Source organism: Eschrichtius robustus, chromosome 1 (genome assembly GCF_028021215.1).
Source record: "Eschrichtius robustus isolate mEscRob2 chromosome 1, mEscRob2.pri, whole genome shotgun sequence".
Classification (NCBI taxonomy): Eukaryota; Metazoa; Chordata; class Mammalia; order Artiodactyla; family Eschrichtiidae; genus Eschrichtius; species Eschrichtius robustus.
The window spans coordinates 74,017,464-74,035,291 of record NC_090824.1 but is presented as its reverse complement, the minus strand read 5'-3'; the positions used below and the strand labels follow the sequence as shown (position 1 = coordinate 74,035,291).

The 17,828-nt window shown below is 44.9% G+C and overlaps 1 pseudogene; it reads left to right on the top strand.

Moving 5' to 3' along the window:
* LOC137760093 (dehydrogenase/reductase SDR family member 2, mitochondrial-like) overlaps window positions 1-15,090 on the top strand; it is a 58,807-nt pseudogene extending 43,717 nt beyond the window's left edge.
* Window positions 15,091-17,828: the final 2,738 nt, after the last annotated feature.

Below are 17,828 nucleotides of genomic sequence, written 5' to 3'. Positions count from 1 at the left end.
CTCACCGTAACTAGAGAAAGCCCGTGCGCAGCAACGAAGACCCAACGCAGCCAAAAATAAATAAATAAATAAATAAATTTATTAAAAAATAAAATGAATAATAAGTTGTCTAAGTTGTCTAAAAATTTGTCTCAGACCAAGTGTGTAAGGCAATACATGAAAAACATCTTTGAATATGGAAAGTTGCTGTTAGATGCATATGAAAAGTTTCATGCCTAGGAGAGGTAACTGCAATGACAAGAAATGAGTTCTTTATGCTTTCCTACTTTTAACTTTGCTGCAAAGTTTTGGCCTCTGCTGGGCCCTTTAAGGATCTCCACTGACTCTTTACCTCAATCAGCTTTAACCAGCTCTTAAAGTAAGTGAAAGTTGCAACGTCCCTGCGCAGACTTTCTCTTGCATCACCATAGACACAAGACCCTTTCTGTGGAAAAAAAAAAATCACGTTATAATGAGGAAGACTGCTGTAAAATATGGACTAATGAGTTGAACAGCAAACAGGGTGGAACCTGTAGTAGGAAGGAGCTGAGTGACAGCAAGGGCAGTTGGAGGAAGGAGATAGGATGCTTTGCTGGCCTCAAAAGAGAGAGACGAAGTGTAGAGTTCTATAAGCCTGCATCTTACATATAGCAGTACCTTGCTGGAGACTCCCACTGCGGTGATGGAGCAGTGATAACAAGCACAATATTCATGACCCTGAGCTATTCCTGCATATTATTTTGGGAGATCCAGCAAAAATGAAAACAAGATTTAATAAGTGTTATGGACTAAAGGATTGTGTCCCCCCAAAATTCATATGTTGAAATCTAATCCCCAATGTGATGCTATTTGGAGGAGGGCCTCTGGGAGGTAATTAGGTCATGAGGGTGGAGCCCCCATGATGGGATTAGTGCCCTATGAGAAGAGGCCAGTGAGCTAGTTTGCTTTCTTCCCACCCTGTGAGGATACCATGAGAAGTCAGCAGTCTATAACCCCAGAGTGTTCTCACCAGAACCTGACCATGCTGGCACCCTGATGTCAGACTTGCAGCCTCCAGAACTGTGAGAAATAAATGTCTGTTGTTTATAAGCCACCCAGTCTATGGTACTTGCTGTGGCAGCCTGAACCAAGACAGTAAGCTTAACAAAGGGACTGTGCAAATTGATAAGGAAAATACTAATGCCTAAGTAGGTAAATGAGCAACATTTATGAAAAACAGTGCATAACAAGGAAATCTAACCAGCCAATAAACATAAAAATTTCAATTTAATTAGTAATCAAGTAACTATAAATAAAACAATAATGGGTTACCATTTTTGCCCACCAGGTTGACAAATATTTGAAAAGGAAAGCACTTAATGGTAATGAGAGATAAGATGAGCACCTTCATACATTTTTGGTGAAAGGGGAAACTCTACACCTTTCTAGGAAATGAACTTGACATTATGAATCAAGAACCTGACTCCACTTAGTCCAGGATTTCCATTTATGGGAGTCTCTTCTAAAGAAATAATTTATGAAATGTTGAGAGCAAAACTATTTATAAAATAAAAATATCAGAAATAACCTGAATGACCCCGAACAAGGAAATTGTTTGTTATGTGTATCCTGCCAGTCGCCCCCCCTTGCTCACTTCACTTCAACCGTATTGTCTTCACTGCTATTTCTTGGGCAGCCATGCTTTGTCCAACACGAGGACAATTGTATTTTCGGTTCTCTTGCCTTGGAATACCTTTCACCCAGATATCTGCATGGTTTGCAAACTTACCTCATCCAGGTCTTTATTCAAATGTCACCTTCTTAGTGACACCCTTTTAAAAGTGCACCCCTCTACCCATACTCCTCTCCCTGGCTTCATTTTTCTTCCTAGACCTTATCATCATCCAACATTCTATGTAGGATCTCGATTATAAGTCAATCTATCTACAAAGTTCATCATTGTCTAGTAGCCTTGAAAAAGGTTTTAAATTTTAAAGCCCAATTAAATTCTACATTTCATTACACTGCAAGTTATTGCATGTTTCTAAAAATAAGACAGAAAGAAGAACCTTGAGTCAAATCAAGATTTAAAAGGGTAGAGGCTCCAAAATGTGAAATTGGCTGAGTGAGAGGCCCTTTCTGTGTTAGGTGATACTGACGTAACTGGTTAAACTCTTTCACACTTCAGTTTAACTGTCTCAGACCAAATGGCTATTGAAGCTGGAGCTTTAGGAAACTTGGTAGAAAAACAGGAGGATGGTAGAAAATATTGGCTGTTTCTTGTGTCTCTGTTTAGTAAGATCTTACAAAACAGAGAGAGCTTTGATTTGAGCTGAGCTGGCTGAAAGCAGAAAAGGGACAACACGGAGACCCCTCCGCCTGTGGACAGGATTGCTGAGGCTGGGTTAACCGTGCTTCTCACAGAATTGCAAAGCCCAGAATCTCTGCCCCTTCTAAAATTAGCATAAAAGGCAAGGAGATGGGAAATCAGCAGGGAGACAAAATTGGGACAACTGAGAGGCCAGAAAAATGAAGGAAACCAGATTCCCTGGTCCCTTCCCACATCTCTCCTTCCTTGAACTGTCTAAGTAATCCTTCTCCCTATACGGGGCCAGCAAGTGGGCTGCAGTCTGGTCACAGGTGCAGGTTATTCTGCCTCACTTCTTATTCTTTCACAGTTACATTTAAGCCTGGGGCTAAGGGCAAATTTCCAAGGCTTATGGCTAAGAGAGAGAGCAGCAAGGGTAGAACCCAGTTCTGTGAACACACAGTTCTGAAGTCTATACAGTGTTGGGAGAGTTGACTAGCAGTGAAACCTCAAGCCCTGACAAAAGGTGAGGGTATGTTTCCTCAGCCTCAAAGGTGACCCTAGACCCCCTCCTCTCATAAACTGTGCCAGCAGGAAGTGGGCTACTATAGAAGTTCAGGCTCTAACAGGGATCTTTTTGGTGACTCTCTTCTATTCCCCTCTCAGTCATGGCCATGGAGGGCAATGGGCAAAAGAGTTCTTTGAGTGGGCGGGATGGCAGGCAGTCATATTGGCTGACTAATAAACTCCCTCCTCCATCCTACCCCTGCCCAGAAATATATACTTTGGATTGGTGACTGTTGTTTGTTTCCCTTCCTTTTCCAGGTGATAGCTTTTTTGTTAATTAATTAAAATGTTTTTCTATTTTCCTCCATCATTTTTTAATCTGTCAGGAGTGTTGAAATGTATAAGTCAAAGGTTGCATAGATGAAAAGAGTAAGATTTGAAAGTAAGAGGAATGCACTTATTTCAAGGATCTGGATGCAATAACTAGACATGACATTCAGTTGTTTCTCTTCAAGAAATGGTGCATTTTCATTTGTAAATGGGATGGCTGCATCGTATCAAGTGGGGACATTTTTGATTCTGTACATATGGGCAAATGGAATGTTAAGCAGCTAAGGTGTGGAATATAGTAGATATATATTGCTTCTCTATCCAGAATCTCTTCTTTCGGGCAAATATCCTTCCCCTGCATATAGGCTATGCAAGAAGAATACTCCATTCACCTGGCCACAGGGTTTGATTCAGGGATGGGCACATAACTTAAGATGGACCAATCAGAGTTCTTGCTGGATTGCCCTGGAGCTAAGATTTTTCCCATTCTTCTGATTTTATAATTCTGAGAGTATTTGAAATGCGGTAGCTAGCTACATGCTTCTTGGAAGAAGTCTATCTGAAGGAAGAGGCCAACACACAGATTTAAACAGAGCTGAGAGATGGTTAGAGAGGGAAGAAAAAGGAGATATGAGATAGATAGAGATTCTGACCATCTTCTGAAAAGCAATTTCTGAGCGTCCCTGGATCTATTAATAACTATGATAGAAGCCAATTCTATTCTGTACTTTCCATTTCCATGCTGAGTCTGAGTTTGGTTTCTGACACTTGAAACAGAGAGGATCCTGACTCATACAGGAACTAACCATTCAATCTTTCATATGAGGCAACCTGGCTTCTGTCCCCCGACTCCTCCGTAACTGCTCTTGCCATTCACTCTTGACTGTCTAGTTTCTAAATCTGATGAACCCTTTACCATCCTGGTTCTCGAATTTGATGCTGTTTATAATGTTTTTTCTTGAAATTCTCCTCCACTGCCTTTCAAGAGACGTGGTTCTTTTTCTTCTTCTAACTTTTTTTTTCTCCTCAACTTATTTTCCAGACCAGTGTTTATCTCTAAGATGACTTGCTCCTCAGTGTTATATTCTTGACCCTCTTATGGTCTCATTGTACAACTTCTCCCTGGGTAATCCATTCACTTCCAGAGCTTCTATCGCTACTTACACACTTCAAGATCCTCATCTTTAGCCTAGAGCCTCTTGGTCTCTACACTCATATAGTCCATGGCCTACCAGGGTATCTTTTCTCAGATGTGCTTCAGACACCTCAAAAACAACATCTCTCAAATCTAATCTCATTGTTCATCTACCCAAATATGCCCTTGTCCTAGGGTTCCAGCCACAGTGACTAGGACCACATTTAAGTATTTGCCTCTGTTAGAAATCTGAATATTATTGCCGACTCCTCTTCTTTACTCTCTCAGCAAATTCTGTCAGTAATATTTCACAAACTTCACAATTATATTTCTCAAATCTGTCTCTGCATATCATACCGCCTTTGCTTTTGTTGGGTCCAGGACTATGTAGGCTCTGCATTGCACAGCTCCAGGAGCAACCATCCCTAGACATCATGGGGAATGGAGTCATGATGGTAATGGTCCTGGAGGAGACCCTCATACTTTCTCACTTGGCTTACTGCTGCTGCAACTTTCTAGTAGTCTCCTCACTTCCAGGCTCATTTCTCTTTAATCTTTTCTCCAAATGAGGCAAAAGATTTCTTCTAAATGCAACTGGGAGTATATCACTTTTCTGCTACAAATCTCATTGCTTGCCTGACCTTTCCACCTTAATTTTTCACCATTTTAACTATCTATGTTTTTGCCTTACTAAATGTTTGGACTTCCCCAAATGTCCCATGCTTTCTCCTACCCTCTGCATTTGCATATATGCCCCCTGTGCTTTGAAAATATATCACTCTTTATCTTGCTAACTTATTTATCCTTTCAGATGCAATCTAGGGTTAATCTTCCAGACCACCCCCCTTTGGGTTGTAATCTTTCCGAGGTCTTATAATCACACCTTTCATTGCCTCTATCACAGCACATACTACACTATGTTGAAATATGCATTTCCTTATCAGTCTTGCCAATCAGATGTGAATTCCTTAAGGGAAGAGACCTTGAGTTATTTATCTGTGTATTCTCAGGGCTTGGCATGTCACTGCCTATTAAATGCTCAATAATTTTAAGAAAATGGTAAAAAGAAAAACAATTTTTTGGCATCTGTCAACTGCCTGCTTGCCATTCTAGTCACATCTGTCAGGAAGATGGAAGAGAAGGGAAAATATTACTTATTGATTGCCATTTGCTCCCTTAGCGTTTGTCGAGTCCCTTCCATTGTCAGTCACCATGCTAGGCACTTTCACACAATTACATCACTTAGTCAGTTCAGTCCCACTATCAAGAAAGCATTATTTTCAGTTTAGACATAGGGAAATTTTATGCAGAAGCATGGCTTTTGAAGTTAAACTACCTAAGTTTTAAGTTCAACGACTTGGTTGTTCAGCTAATAATGGTGATGGGCTTACAACTCAAACGACCCCATTTCAAAAACCATGTTGGTATCAGTGCTTCATATTTTCCCAACGCTGCTTTACAGATTTTTTTTTTTTAATGACACTTCCTGTTCAAGATGGCAGGTTGAGTACACGTGTTTGTCTCCACTGACTCTGGAGACATTATTGAAATAACAGTATAGACGCACAAGAACCATTCACGTAAAAGTGAAGTGAGTAGAAGGAGACGGAGGTCATCAGCTGACTGTGTCAGTTATAAATCCATTGCCTTTCTGCTCCAAACCCTCCCATTGTTGCCCTGTTTGTGGTGCTGAAACCTCGCCCCCTTGCCAGCTGCCATGTTGTTAGACTTTACCACAGGGCACTGGAGTGACACTGGCGGAGGAAGAGGTATTTCCTCCTGTTCTAGCAGGCTCTTGTGGTCCAGCACCTCCCCACACACAGCTTCTCCTGACGCTCCAAAATGCAGTTTTCCAGTAAGTTCCAACAGCATCCCACCTCTGCACATATGGCTTCCACCAGCACCTCTTTGATGGCTTTGCAGTGAGTTCTGAGGCTCCGAACTTTCCTGAGATGGTTCCCCCTGGCACCCCTGAAGGTGACTCTCCAGTAATTCTTCCTGGCATGGTACCTCAGCCGAATTCACCATCCAGTGAGCCATAGCCATGCTCTCTCCAACCATATCTGGATCAAAGTCCTGGGGGAGGGGACCATTTTCCAGATTTCTTCCTTCCTTGGGGGCTCTGCTTCAGCCCTGGGGTAGTGGCTGCTCCCTACGTCTCCTATTCCTGGCTCCAAAGATAAAGTCAGTGTATCTACTGTAAAGAGCAACAGGGCTATACCAGTAATCAGAATGACTTGGCTCGCAGAGATTTTGGCAGGAGCTAACTGATCACAGTGTTTATAGGAACAAAATAGATGGACATCTCATTAGAGAATTGTTTGATCTATATAAAGGAAAAACTCTAGTCTGGTAGTAAAAAATACCTGACTTGAGTCACCGCTTTGGAGACTCATGATCTCTTAGTTTGCAGATCTAAGTCAATTTATAGATCCAGAGCCCTTCGATTGAGAAGGGAGCTGGATCCCCTTGAAGAATAGCTCTGCGTCATTTCCAAAAGTACATACCATCATTTCCACTTATACATACCATAAATCTTCTTCCCCCAAAGTACTTGTGATCATATTTTAGGTTACTATTCATTGGCGAAAGACAATACCCAGACATTTCAGGGATTACTAGACACTAGCTCTGAATTGATGCTAATTCCTAGGGACCCAAAACACCACTGTGCCTACTAGTTAAAGTAGGGGTTTATGATGGTCAAGTGACCAATAGAGTCTGAGCTCAAGTGTGACTCACAGTAGGTCTAGTTGGTCCACAGACTCACTCTGTTGTTATTTTCCCCATCCTAAATGTGTAATTGCAATAGACATAATTAATAACTTGCAGAATCTTCACAGTGGTTCTCTGACCCATGTGTTGAGGGCTATTGGGATATATCCCATAAAATTTAAAGATCTACTTGCACCCCTATGTTCAATGCAGCACTATTTATAATACTCAGGACATAGAAGCAACCTAAATGTCCATTAGCAGAGGAATGGATAAAGAAGATGTGGTACGTATATACAAAGGAATGAAATTGTGTCATTTGCAGAGATTGGATAGACCTAGAGACTGTCATACAGAGTGAAGTAAGTCAGAAAGAGAAAAACAAATATTGTATATTAATGCATATATGTGGAAACTAGAAAAATGGTATAGATGATCTTATTTGCAGAGCCGAAATAGAGACACAGACGTAGAGAGCAAATGTATGGATACCAGGGGGAACGGGGCGGGTTGGGATGAACTGGGAGATTGGGATTGACATTTATACACTACCATGTATAAAATAGATAACTAATGAGAATCTACTGTATAGTACAAGGAACTCTACTCAGTGCTCTGGGGTGACCTAAATGGGAAGGAAATCCAAAAAAGAGGGGATATATGTATATGTATAGCTGATTCACTTTGCTGTACAGCAGAAACTAACACAACATTGTAAAGCAACTATATGCCAATAAAAATCAAATAAAAAAAGATCTAAATGTAGACAAAATTAAAATTTAAAATAATATTTAGGAATAATCTTAAAACGGATGAGACATTCTTAAACATGGCATGAAACTCAGAGCTTATATATGAGAAAGATAAATGAAAAAGATAAATACATTTGGCTACATAACAATTTAACATTTTTGCATGGCAAAAGGCACCATAAACGAAGTCAAAGACAAATGATATACTGCAGCAAATATTTGCAACACATGACTGATAAAATATAAAGAGCTTCTATAAATTGATTCCCCTCAAACCCCAAACAGTCCAATAGAATAGTATGAAAAATATGAGTAGAAAATTTACAGAAGAATATAATCAAATAAATGATTAATAAACATGAAAAGATACCTAACCTCTAGTAGTAAAGAAAATTCAAATTTAAACAAATATGAAATAACATTATTAGTGTTTATATTATTAACGTACCCCATAATCTTCACCGTCTCTCCTAAATAAAGAGGAATCTGAAACTAACAGCCTTAGATTTCCTTGGCGGTCCAGTGGTTACGACGCTGCACTTCCACTGCAGGGGGCACAGGTTTGGTCCCTGGTTGGGGAATTAAGATCCTGCATGCCTCACAGCACGGACAAAAAATAGAAAAAAACATTGAATAGCCTGGTTTCTACCTTTTTGCTCCTTTTTCTAGACTAGAAAATGTATGCAAAATATGATTACAAATGTATAGAGTTTTGTAGTTGATGTTTGTTTTTATAAAAATGGTATATATTTCTCTACAACTTGCTTTTCTCACTTGATAATATATAAGGACCATCCATTCAAGTAAATAATACATACATAATTCATTCTTTTGAAAAGCTGCATAATAATCTATTCAATGGATGTGCTATAATTTATCTAACTTTTCATCCATTTTTCATTGCATAGAAAGCAAAGTAGGTAATATAGAAAAAGAATAACAATTAGATTGTCATCAGATTTCTTGTCAGGAATAATGGATGCTAGAAGACAATGCATTTAAACAAGGATGTTCAAACTGATAAAATTTTATAATTCCTGAAGAAGATACAGCAGTCATAAACTTTTATGTTCCAAATACAACAAAGCCTGATGACTTTTGCCAGGCCACATAACCCAGCCATGGCCACACTGGGTTTGCACACTTTCTTTGAATTTCTATACACATTATTACCCAAATAAGCAAAATTTTAAAAGCGTTACCATTAGTGAAGGAAATGGGCCCTTATACACTGTTGTCTGGAGGGTAAAATGGTACAGACTTTTGAAAAGCAGTTTGACAGCTGCATTAAGACTTTAAAATATTCATATCTGTTTCCTAGCAATTCTACTTATCTGCCTTTAGCCTAAAGATTTCATCAGGTAGGGGAGCAAAGCTTTATCAACAAGGATAAACACAGCATTATACATAATAAGGAAAAACTGAAAACAACATAAATAATTCAACAACAGGAAATTGTTAATTAATTGTAGACCATCTATTAGGTGGCATATACAATCTTCTGAAAATCATATTTAAAAGACTATTTAATGCCATGAAGACTGCTCAGGATATAATATTAAGGGTAAACACGAAACAGAAAAGCATGGATTTCAATGGGTAAAATACTTTGTTACTTTAATATCTACTTAGGCTTTCAGTTATAAAATGAAACAAACCATCACAGAACACTAGGATCAACTGCAAAGTTGTAAAAACTAGATATTCAAGGAGAAGGTGTTGGCAAAGTTCATTGCATAAGTAAGGACATTGGTGCTTCTGCAGAGGATGTGGTTTGTTCTGTTAGTCTGTCAATCAGCTAGAATTGCAGAACAATGTTCTGGGTGTGGCAGACACCACTCAGAATAAGCAGTCACCACAGTAAAGGATCTGAATGGTGCAATGTCAGAAAAACAGATAAGTATGTTACCAACGGAAACATAATTACAGCCATTACAAAGTGCACTGAGTGAAATGGAGAATCATGGTTGTGTTGGTGGCTTGAACATCAAATGACACTCTTGATGTGGGATGCACATACCTCCTAAAATCTCTCCATGGGTGACCCATTCTCCTCCCCTAATTTTGCACCCATTCCCTCTTGGGGCTTTCCCACTATCGTATGGTAGTGACCCCTACTTCAACCTCCCTTCCTACTACCTCCAAAGGTAAGGCGTCTGAGTGTGATGGAGCCAGTTGTAGACAGATTTGGAGGGCTGGCCTTTTTTGGGGTCTGGGCTATGTCCATGTGTGTGATTTGTGCAAACAGAAAGTCTGTTCTGATGCTCTAATGACTCAAAAAGAAGACTAGGAGGTAGAATAGGGAGGGGAGGCTGAGCTCATCGGAATATTCTGAAGGGGGTGTGAGAGAAGAAGGAATGGGGGTTGAAGCTAAGCCTTAAATGTCTATGCCCATGGGAGACAGTATCTGGGAATCTACAGAGAGGAGCTGCTGCTTTACGAAGCTCCCCATCAATAAATCAGAGAAGGGTCATTAGGACCCACATCTCAGGGAAGGTTCTGTGCTCTCCAGAAAGGCCACTTATCTCCTAGGAAAGGTGGGTGGGAATATCCCCCCAGGGCTGGGACTATAGACAGGAATTTATCTCTGCCTAACTTACTCTGTATCCCACAAGATGCGAGGATTGTGCTGCTGGAGCCTAGAGGTGAGGGATGTGCCTTGGTCACCACCATGAGTGACCAGAGTGTAGCCAGTGAGGGGGTCCTCATATCCAAACCCAGACAGCAGTAAAGGTGTGTGTGTGTGTGTGTGTGTGTGCCTGTGCTCTTCTAAAGACTCATTTCTGGCCCTGCCTGGTTACCCTTTGGGTACTAGGTCCTTATCCAAGGGAACACTGACTTTCCGCCTTCCTTCGTTCCTTCCTTCCTTCTTTCTTTTCCTTCCTTCCTTCCTTCCTTTCTCTTTCTTCCTTTCTTTCTTTTTAAATTGAAGTATAGTTGATTTACAAACCTTCTTTTTTTTTAATCCCTGAGGATAAAACGCCAAATCTCCAGTCCAAGCTGCAGAAGCCAATAGCCACTGATCAAAGAGGCCCTACTGGGTCTGCCACTCTCCACTTTCGGAGGCTCTGGGCTTTCCTCTCCTCAGAACACAAGGTCAGGCTGGGCCGAGGCTCCTTAGGATTCTGCTGTGGGGGAGAGGAAGCCTGATCTTATCCCTTAGGGAACTCCTTCTACACTTTTCCTACTGATCCCTATGTCTAGGAAGTGTGGCTGACGTTTGCACAGCTGATTAGGACCGTGCTAATCGTTCAGCACATCTAAGAACAGGCCAGTTTTCATATAGTTTAAGTGTGCAACTTAGCCAAGGTCATCAAATTTAAAAAGCAGATTTTACTACTGGAGCTTTAAATGTGTTGCCATTTGAAGATAGTCTTTCAAAATCCTCTGTGGTAAGTGTTACAGGACTTTTTTTAAAAAGAGGGTCTTTGTATTATAAAAGTAACACTATTCCTAGAAAATCTAGTAAGAGAAGTAAAGTAGAAAGTCAAGGGAAAGAAAACACCTGAAGCTCCATCACCCATCAAAACTCCATCAGAAGAAAATTACTTTTAATGTTTTTGTAAATTTCATTTCAAATTTATTGTTGATTTGTTAAATTCAATAATTTCTGCCTTAATCTTTTAAAATGTTCTTTCTTTTTTTTAAATAAATTTATTTATTATTTATTTATTTTGGCTGCATTGGGTCTTCATTGCTGCACACGGGCTTTCTCTAGTTCCAGCGAGCAGGGGCTACTCTTCGTTGCAGTGTGTAGGCTTCTTATTGCAGTGGCTTCTCTTGTCGGAGAGCACAGGCTCTAGGCGCATGAGCTTCAGTAGTTGTGGCTCTCGGGCTTAGTTGATCCACGGCACGTGGGATCTTCCTGGACCAGGGCTCCAACCTGTGTTCCCTGCATTGGCAGGCGGATTCTTGACCACTGCGCCACCAGGGAAGTCCCTAAATGTCCTTTCTACTTTGAGTTTATTTGCTATTTTTTTAAGTAGCTTCTTGGATGGAAAACGTACTTCTATAATTTTCAATCTTTCTTAAATAATCTCTAATTACAGTATCTAAAATTATATATCTACGTGTTCTTTCTGAGCAGTGCTTTGACCATATCCAACACACTTAAAAAAATTTGGCATGTTCTCATTGCTCAGTTCTTTCTTTTTCTTCTTTTAATATTTACTTATTTATTTTTATTTTCAGCTGCACCACGTCTTAGTTGTGGGGTTCGAGAGAGAGGTCTGAGCTAGAGACATAAATTTGGGAGTCCAGAGCATACAGATGGCATACATATTGGGCCACTCCCTCTCTCAATGAGAATGCACGGCAGTAGGGCAGACAGGAGCTGTGCACTGGCTGACAAAAAGGCTGTGGTCACCGAGTCCACATGTAGCTGAGTAATGGGAGTACCCAACTGGGATGCATCCAAGGGATGTAGCATACGCATTACGGAGTGGGATCTGCTGTCAATTTCCTTCTCCCACATCCCTGCCCAATCCACTATCCTGTTACCCAGCTCTGGAAACTATCATCTTTCCAAGAGTGAGCTTCTGTCATTAAACACTCCCATTTCCCAGGAGGCAGAGTGAGAAGCTGGAAAGAGCAGGTGCTTTGGATTCAGACGTGGATTTGAATCCGGGCTCCAGATTTGTTTCCCTGGGCAGTTTGTGACTTTACTTAACCACTTCTGTAAAATATTATACTTGGATAATAATGCCTTTATGATAGAATGGGTGATAGGACACTGTGAAGGCTCAGCACATAGTAGGTGCTCAGTAAAAGTTAGTTTCTTTTTTTCTCAGACAGATTTGGAGTCTGGGACACTGGGGAATACATTTTATGTCTCATGATTAGGCTCCCAGGTGGAGGTAGGGAAGGAGCTGAAGCCATCACAGCCGTCTCTGCCTGCAGGATCAACTTCCCCCTACCTTGGCATCTGGCCCAGGATGGGGCCCATGTGGTGGTCAGCAGCTGGAAGCAGCAGAACGTGGACTGGGCAGTGGCGGCGCTGCAGGGGGAGCGATTGAACATGACGGGCACTGTGTGCCACGTGGGGAAGGCTGAGAAGCGGGAGTGGCTGTTGTCCATACTGAGGGGCCAAGGATGAGGGTGATACGGGTGCAGAGATCAGAACACACAGACCCAGCCTAGGGAAGTCAAAACACTCCTTAACATAATTTTGGATATTTCCCAGTGCCAGACATATACCAACACCCCATCACATTAGTATGTGAGGCGCTTGGTGTTGTTATAACAGCTTTACGGTGGGAAACAGACCTTAAGTGTCAGGGATGATTCTGAACCGAGCTCTGCCTCACTCCAAATCCCACATTCTTAAGCAGGACTGTGGTTCTGCCCCTGGCAGGTCCCTGCAGGGTACAGATGCCCGAAACCTGGTGAAGCTGGGACAACGCCCACGACAAGGGCTGCTCTGTGGACCGGAGCAGGGGAGATGCCAGGCTGGGGAACCCATCGTGGTCACTGTGGGAGTGGGCACTCTTCTTGGGGCCTCACAGGGAAAAGATTGTTTTTGAAGAGCCTTAAACGACAGTGGGAATCAGCCAGCTATGTTTTCCAGAGAAGAGACTCCAGGTACATGGGACTTAAAGAGTGAAGATTTGCAGAAGTGAGGGAGAGCTAAGAAGAGGTGTCTGCCTGGAAGTATAAAGGGTGAAAGGAGAGAGTCCAGCAGCGCTGGGAGCTCTGAATTCAGGTCAAGTGCAGGGTTCTAACTTAGGCACCATCCAGTTTTCTCCCAGAGTGTCTTAGGGTGAGAGGAATCAAGCATGAGGCCACAGTAAATCTGGCAGCAAACGGTCAGTGTTCCAGGACCCACTTGGATCAGCCAAGCCCTCCCAGATGACTGTGGAGGGAGGGAGGAGGTTTCTGGTCCACAGTTTCGTCTCTTCTTCACCCTCTGTGCTGCCTCTGTCTCCCCTCAGGCCCTAGAGTGCTGGGGGCATCAAATTCCTGGTGTGAGTGCTGCAGTCAACCCCGTGGTGGGGAGCACCCTGGGGGCCGGTAAGCAGGTGGGGGACAAGGTGAGGCCCGGGGAGCACGGAGCTGTGAGGTTCTCTCCGTCTCCCAAATCTACTCACACACCTGCACGTGTTCCCAGCTGCCCCCTGTTCCTTGGAAACACAGCCCCCGGTCCCAATGGGTAGAGCACACCTGGGTCAATCTGCCCAGGTGGCCAATGATGTTGCAGACCTTCTCTACTTCAGCCTTCCTCCAAGCCTGAGATGTGACGGGACACACCCGCTCAGGGCCAGATCCTCTCTCCTGGCTCAGAAACCTGAGGCTGCTGTAGTCTGGACTCACTGGCACCCATTCTGATCCCTCCAGTCTGTCTGTCCCAGGGACGCCTCACCTGTCCCCAGACATGGCTGAGAAAAGGGACACTTGCCCGGCATCCCAGATGGAACGCACTAAGCACAGCAGGGGCTCCTGCTGCCTCTGCAGACCCCCTGCCCCTGCTGTTCTGAGGGCACCATCTTTACCCCTCCCCTGATGCCTGCAGAGGTGGGTCCTGTGATCAGGGCGAGCCGTTCCCTCTTTCCTCCTTGTCGAGTCTTCCTCCGCTGACCACCCCTTCCTTTCTCTCCTTGCAGACCCTGCCCCACTTTCTCTCTTTGGTTCTCACATTCCCTGGCTTTCCCAGCCAAGTTCCTCTCCCTGCCTCCTTTGCCCAGCCTCAGGCTTTTCTAGGAAAGTCAGATTTCAGCATCTGCCCCTGAAAACAGCACCGTTGTTTACCTTGTGCAAATTCTCACCTCTCCTCATTAAAGCAGGCACTCACAACCCAGCTTTCCTAATGTCCTTTCCTGATGCTATTTTCACTGACCTGGTTCTCTGGAGGGTGATGTGCCATGAGGAGGGTCTGTACGCGAATGACAGTGAGGGGTTCGTAAGCCAAGTGCTCCTGGTGGGCGAGCAGGTCCCTCAGACCCCTCCTCCACACCCTGGGAGAAGAGCACCCACACCCCCAGCTCCTCCCCATGGGACTCCAGGGAGTGGAGGTGGCTCCTTCCCCACCCCGTTCTGACTGCAGATCCTGGACGTGAACGTGAGGTCCCGGCTGTGCCGCTGAGCCAGCTGCTGCCCCTCGTGGAGAAGAGGGGGGAGGGCAGGGGGGGCCCGTGGAGTTGGGGGGACTCTGCCCTGCTGTCCTCTACGCCAAGGGGACACTTGGGGAAGGAGCCCGCAGTGGAATATCCCAAGGAGAGCAGGTAGAAGGAGTGTGCTCTGGATGCCAGGATCTGTCCCCCGTCACCTCCTGAACCGCATCTGCAGGCTACTTTGTCCCTGGGGATGTGGCCAACACAGCAGAAGGGACTGTCTGGAAGGAATGTGGCCGGCAGATTCCAAACCCACAGAGGAGCCCCAATCACCCCTGACAGGCTGTGTCCTCTGAGAATGGCAGGGCAGATGCCAGGCCCAGGGCCTGGTAGTGTAACCCAGAGAGCCAAACCCCTCCAAAGAGGCCAGAGGAAGCCCCTTCAGGCCCTCCCCTGCACGACTCTGGTAGCCAAGTTTTCCCCCCCTTTGCTTTTCACCTCTTCTTGTCTGAATCAGAAACAGTTCTAGATTTGGAACTCAGGTGACTCTAAACACATTTCCCTCCTATGGGAGTGGCTGTCCCCTGGGCTGCACCGACCTCACCCTGACGGCTGCCTCCAGGCTCCCCCTCTGTCCTCCAGAGATCCAGCTACTGATTGGCCCTGCCCCTGTGACTGGTTCCAGGGAGTCCTGGGCTTTCCCAGCAGGGGAGGCTGTGTCAGCACCCTCTCAGGCCCAACATCCCCAAAGATTTTACTTCTCCCCAGAGACCCTGGCACCATCCCCAATTTCCCTTCTTCTCCTGTTATAGCTCAGTTCTGTCTCCTCGTCAGAAGCCCATTTTCTGGGAGCATCTGCTTCTCATTTGTGCTCACCTTTTACCTCATCACACCTGTCTGCCTCCTCACAGGGGAGGCTCTGCGGTGCTGATTGCCACTGCTGCTGTCTATGTACCTCCACACAGTGAGTGGGGAGCTTTGGAAGGTGGCAGTGGAATGGACGCCAGGGTGTTGGGGCAGTGAATATTGATCCTGTGTGATAAAAATATCCAAGTGCACAACACTGCACATCTCTCTGGTCCACATTTAAAATCACACTCATTGCCTTTATCTCATTCAAACCCCACACACCCAGGGCTGCCGTGGATGGTTGTACAGGTTGTTCACTGTGCAAAGGCAACAGGTCCAGGGACAGGGACAAGTGGGAGCTGAAATCCAGTCTATGCTCTGCTCGCCAAGCCACGCACCCTGGAGAGGTACTCTATTCTCCTGAAGGAAGCGGGTGTCTTGAACATGCATTCACCAAGTCTGGCCCCAGAGGGGCTGTATGGGCTCAAAGGAGAGTTCTTTTAAAGTCTCACACCAGGGGGCAGTATAGACATGGCATTCCTGTGACTATCAACAGGCAGCGCTTATAAACCACATAGCAGATGAGGAAATTGAGACCTAGAGATCCTAAGTGACTTGCCCAAGGTCGACCAAGTCATGGTACAGCAGGGGTCTGGCCTTGGGTCTCTTCAGTCCCATTCCCTGACCTCGCACCTAAGCTTTTCTCTCTGGGTCGAGCATAGACCAACATAGCCTCTGCCTTCCTGACTTTTCTTTAAGCCCGGGCTTCATCCTGCTCCTGCTTCAATTTTGTTCCTTGGTAATTCCCAGGGGTGGAGTGGGAGGAGCGTCTGAGTTGGGTCTAAGAGAGAGAAGGTTTATCCTCCACAGCCCTGGAGGTCCAGCAAGAGCTCCTCCCCTCACTGGCAGTGTACTTTTTCTGTTTCTTTTTCCTTCTTAGATGCTGGATTAGTACCACCAGCAAACTGCCCCACTGGGACTTACCAAGTCCTTGGCTGTGGAGCTGTCCCCACAGGGCATCCGGGTGCATGGTGTGTCTCCAGGACTTGTCAAGACTGACTTCAGCCGAGTGGTGAGGATTCAGCAGCTGCCAGCAGTTCCCACGCCAACCACCTTGTGCTTACCCCACCTGGGCAAGCCGCTCGGGGCTCTGAGAAGAGCAGCCTCTCACTTCTCTGTAGCAGAATCAGGGCTCTGGCTTCTGTGAGAAGGTCCAGTGGAATCCCCAGCCCCGGCCCTAAGCAGGGTCATCTTCGCCAAAAGGCACACATCTGCCAAGAGCAGCCACTCTTTTTTTGCCCTTCACAATCCTATCTAGCACTGACTCTCCGAATTTTTTCAGTTTGAATATAATCTGGCTGTGCAAAACTCTTTTAAAAATCTCTGAGGTAGGTGGGGTCCCCAGAGGAGACAGGACTCTGATTGCATCCTGGCTTATCAGAAATTCTTCTCACCGAGTCTGGGGTTGCACAGCCTGGGAGCCGGGAGCTGGAGGACAGGAGGAGCCTGGGAGGTGGGAAACAGGGACGGAGGTATGCTGGGCCCTCCAGCCAGGTCAGCAGGGAGACAGAGGTCAGGGTTCATTAGCACATGCACCGAGACTGCAGTTCTCTCCTCCTTCCATGCAGGGCAGGGCAGCCAGACGACTGTGGGAACTCTGTCCTTCCTGTGCTCTCCAGACGCCAGCTACATCACTGGGGAGAACGTTGTGGTGGCCGGCTTTTCCTTGAGGCTCTGATATCCACCGCCAGGACCGGAGGCTGTTGCTCTGGGTTTGAATATTGAATTTCACCCTGAGAACCAGATGGTGATTGGCTAGGAGAATGAAGGCCAGGCCTCTAGGAGGTGTTGTAGGTGAATTCTAAGACAAATCTAGTGTAGGATATGGAGGTGGGGAGACAGAGTTGCTGCTGAGCAGTTGCTGAGCTGAAGTCTTGATTGATTTTTTTTTTTTTTTTTTTTACTGGCAATGAACTTGTTTTGAAACTCTTAACCTCAGCTTCCTTGTGAAGCTGGCAAGTACGAGCAGCCGCTTTGCCTGCAAATGCTATCCCTGCATCAGTGGTGCATTTCCTCACCACTGCCCCCTTCCTCAGGAGATCCTTCCTCCACGTATGTCACCAGCCCTCAAGTGAAACCGTGTAACTCAGATTGGGACTTGAACCCACGTGCCGGGACTCCAACTCGGCCAAAACCCTGCTTCGGACTCGAACCCACAGTCTTTTTTT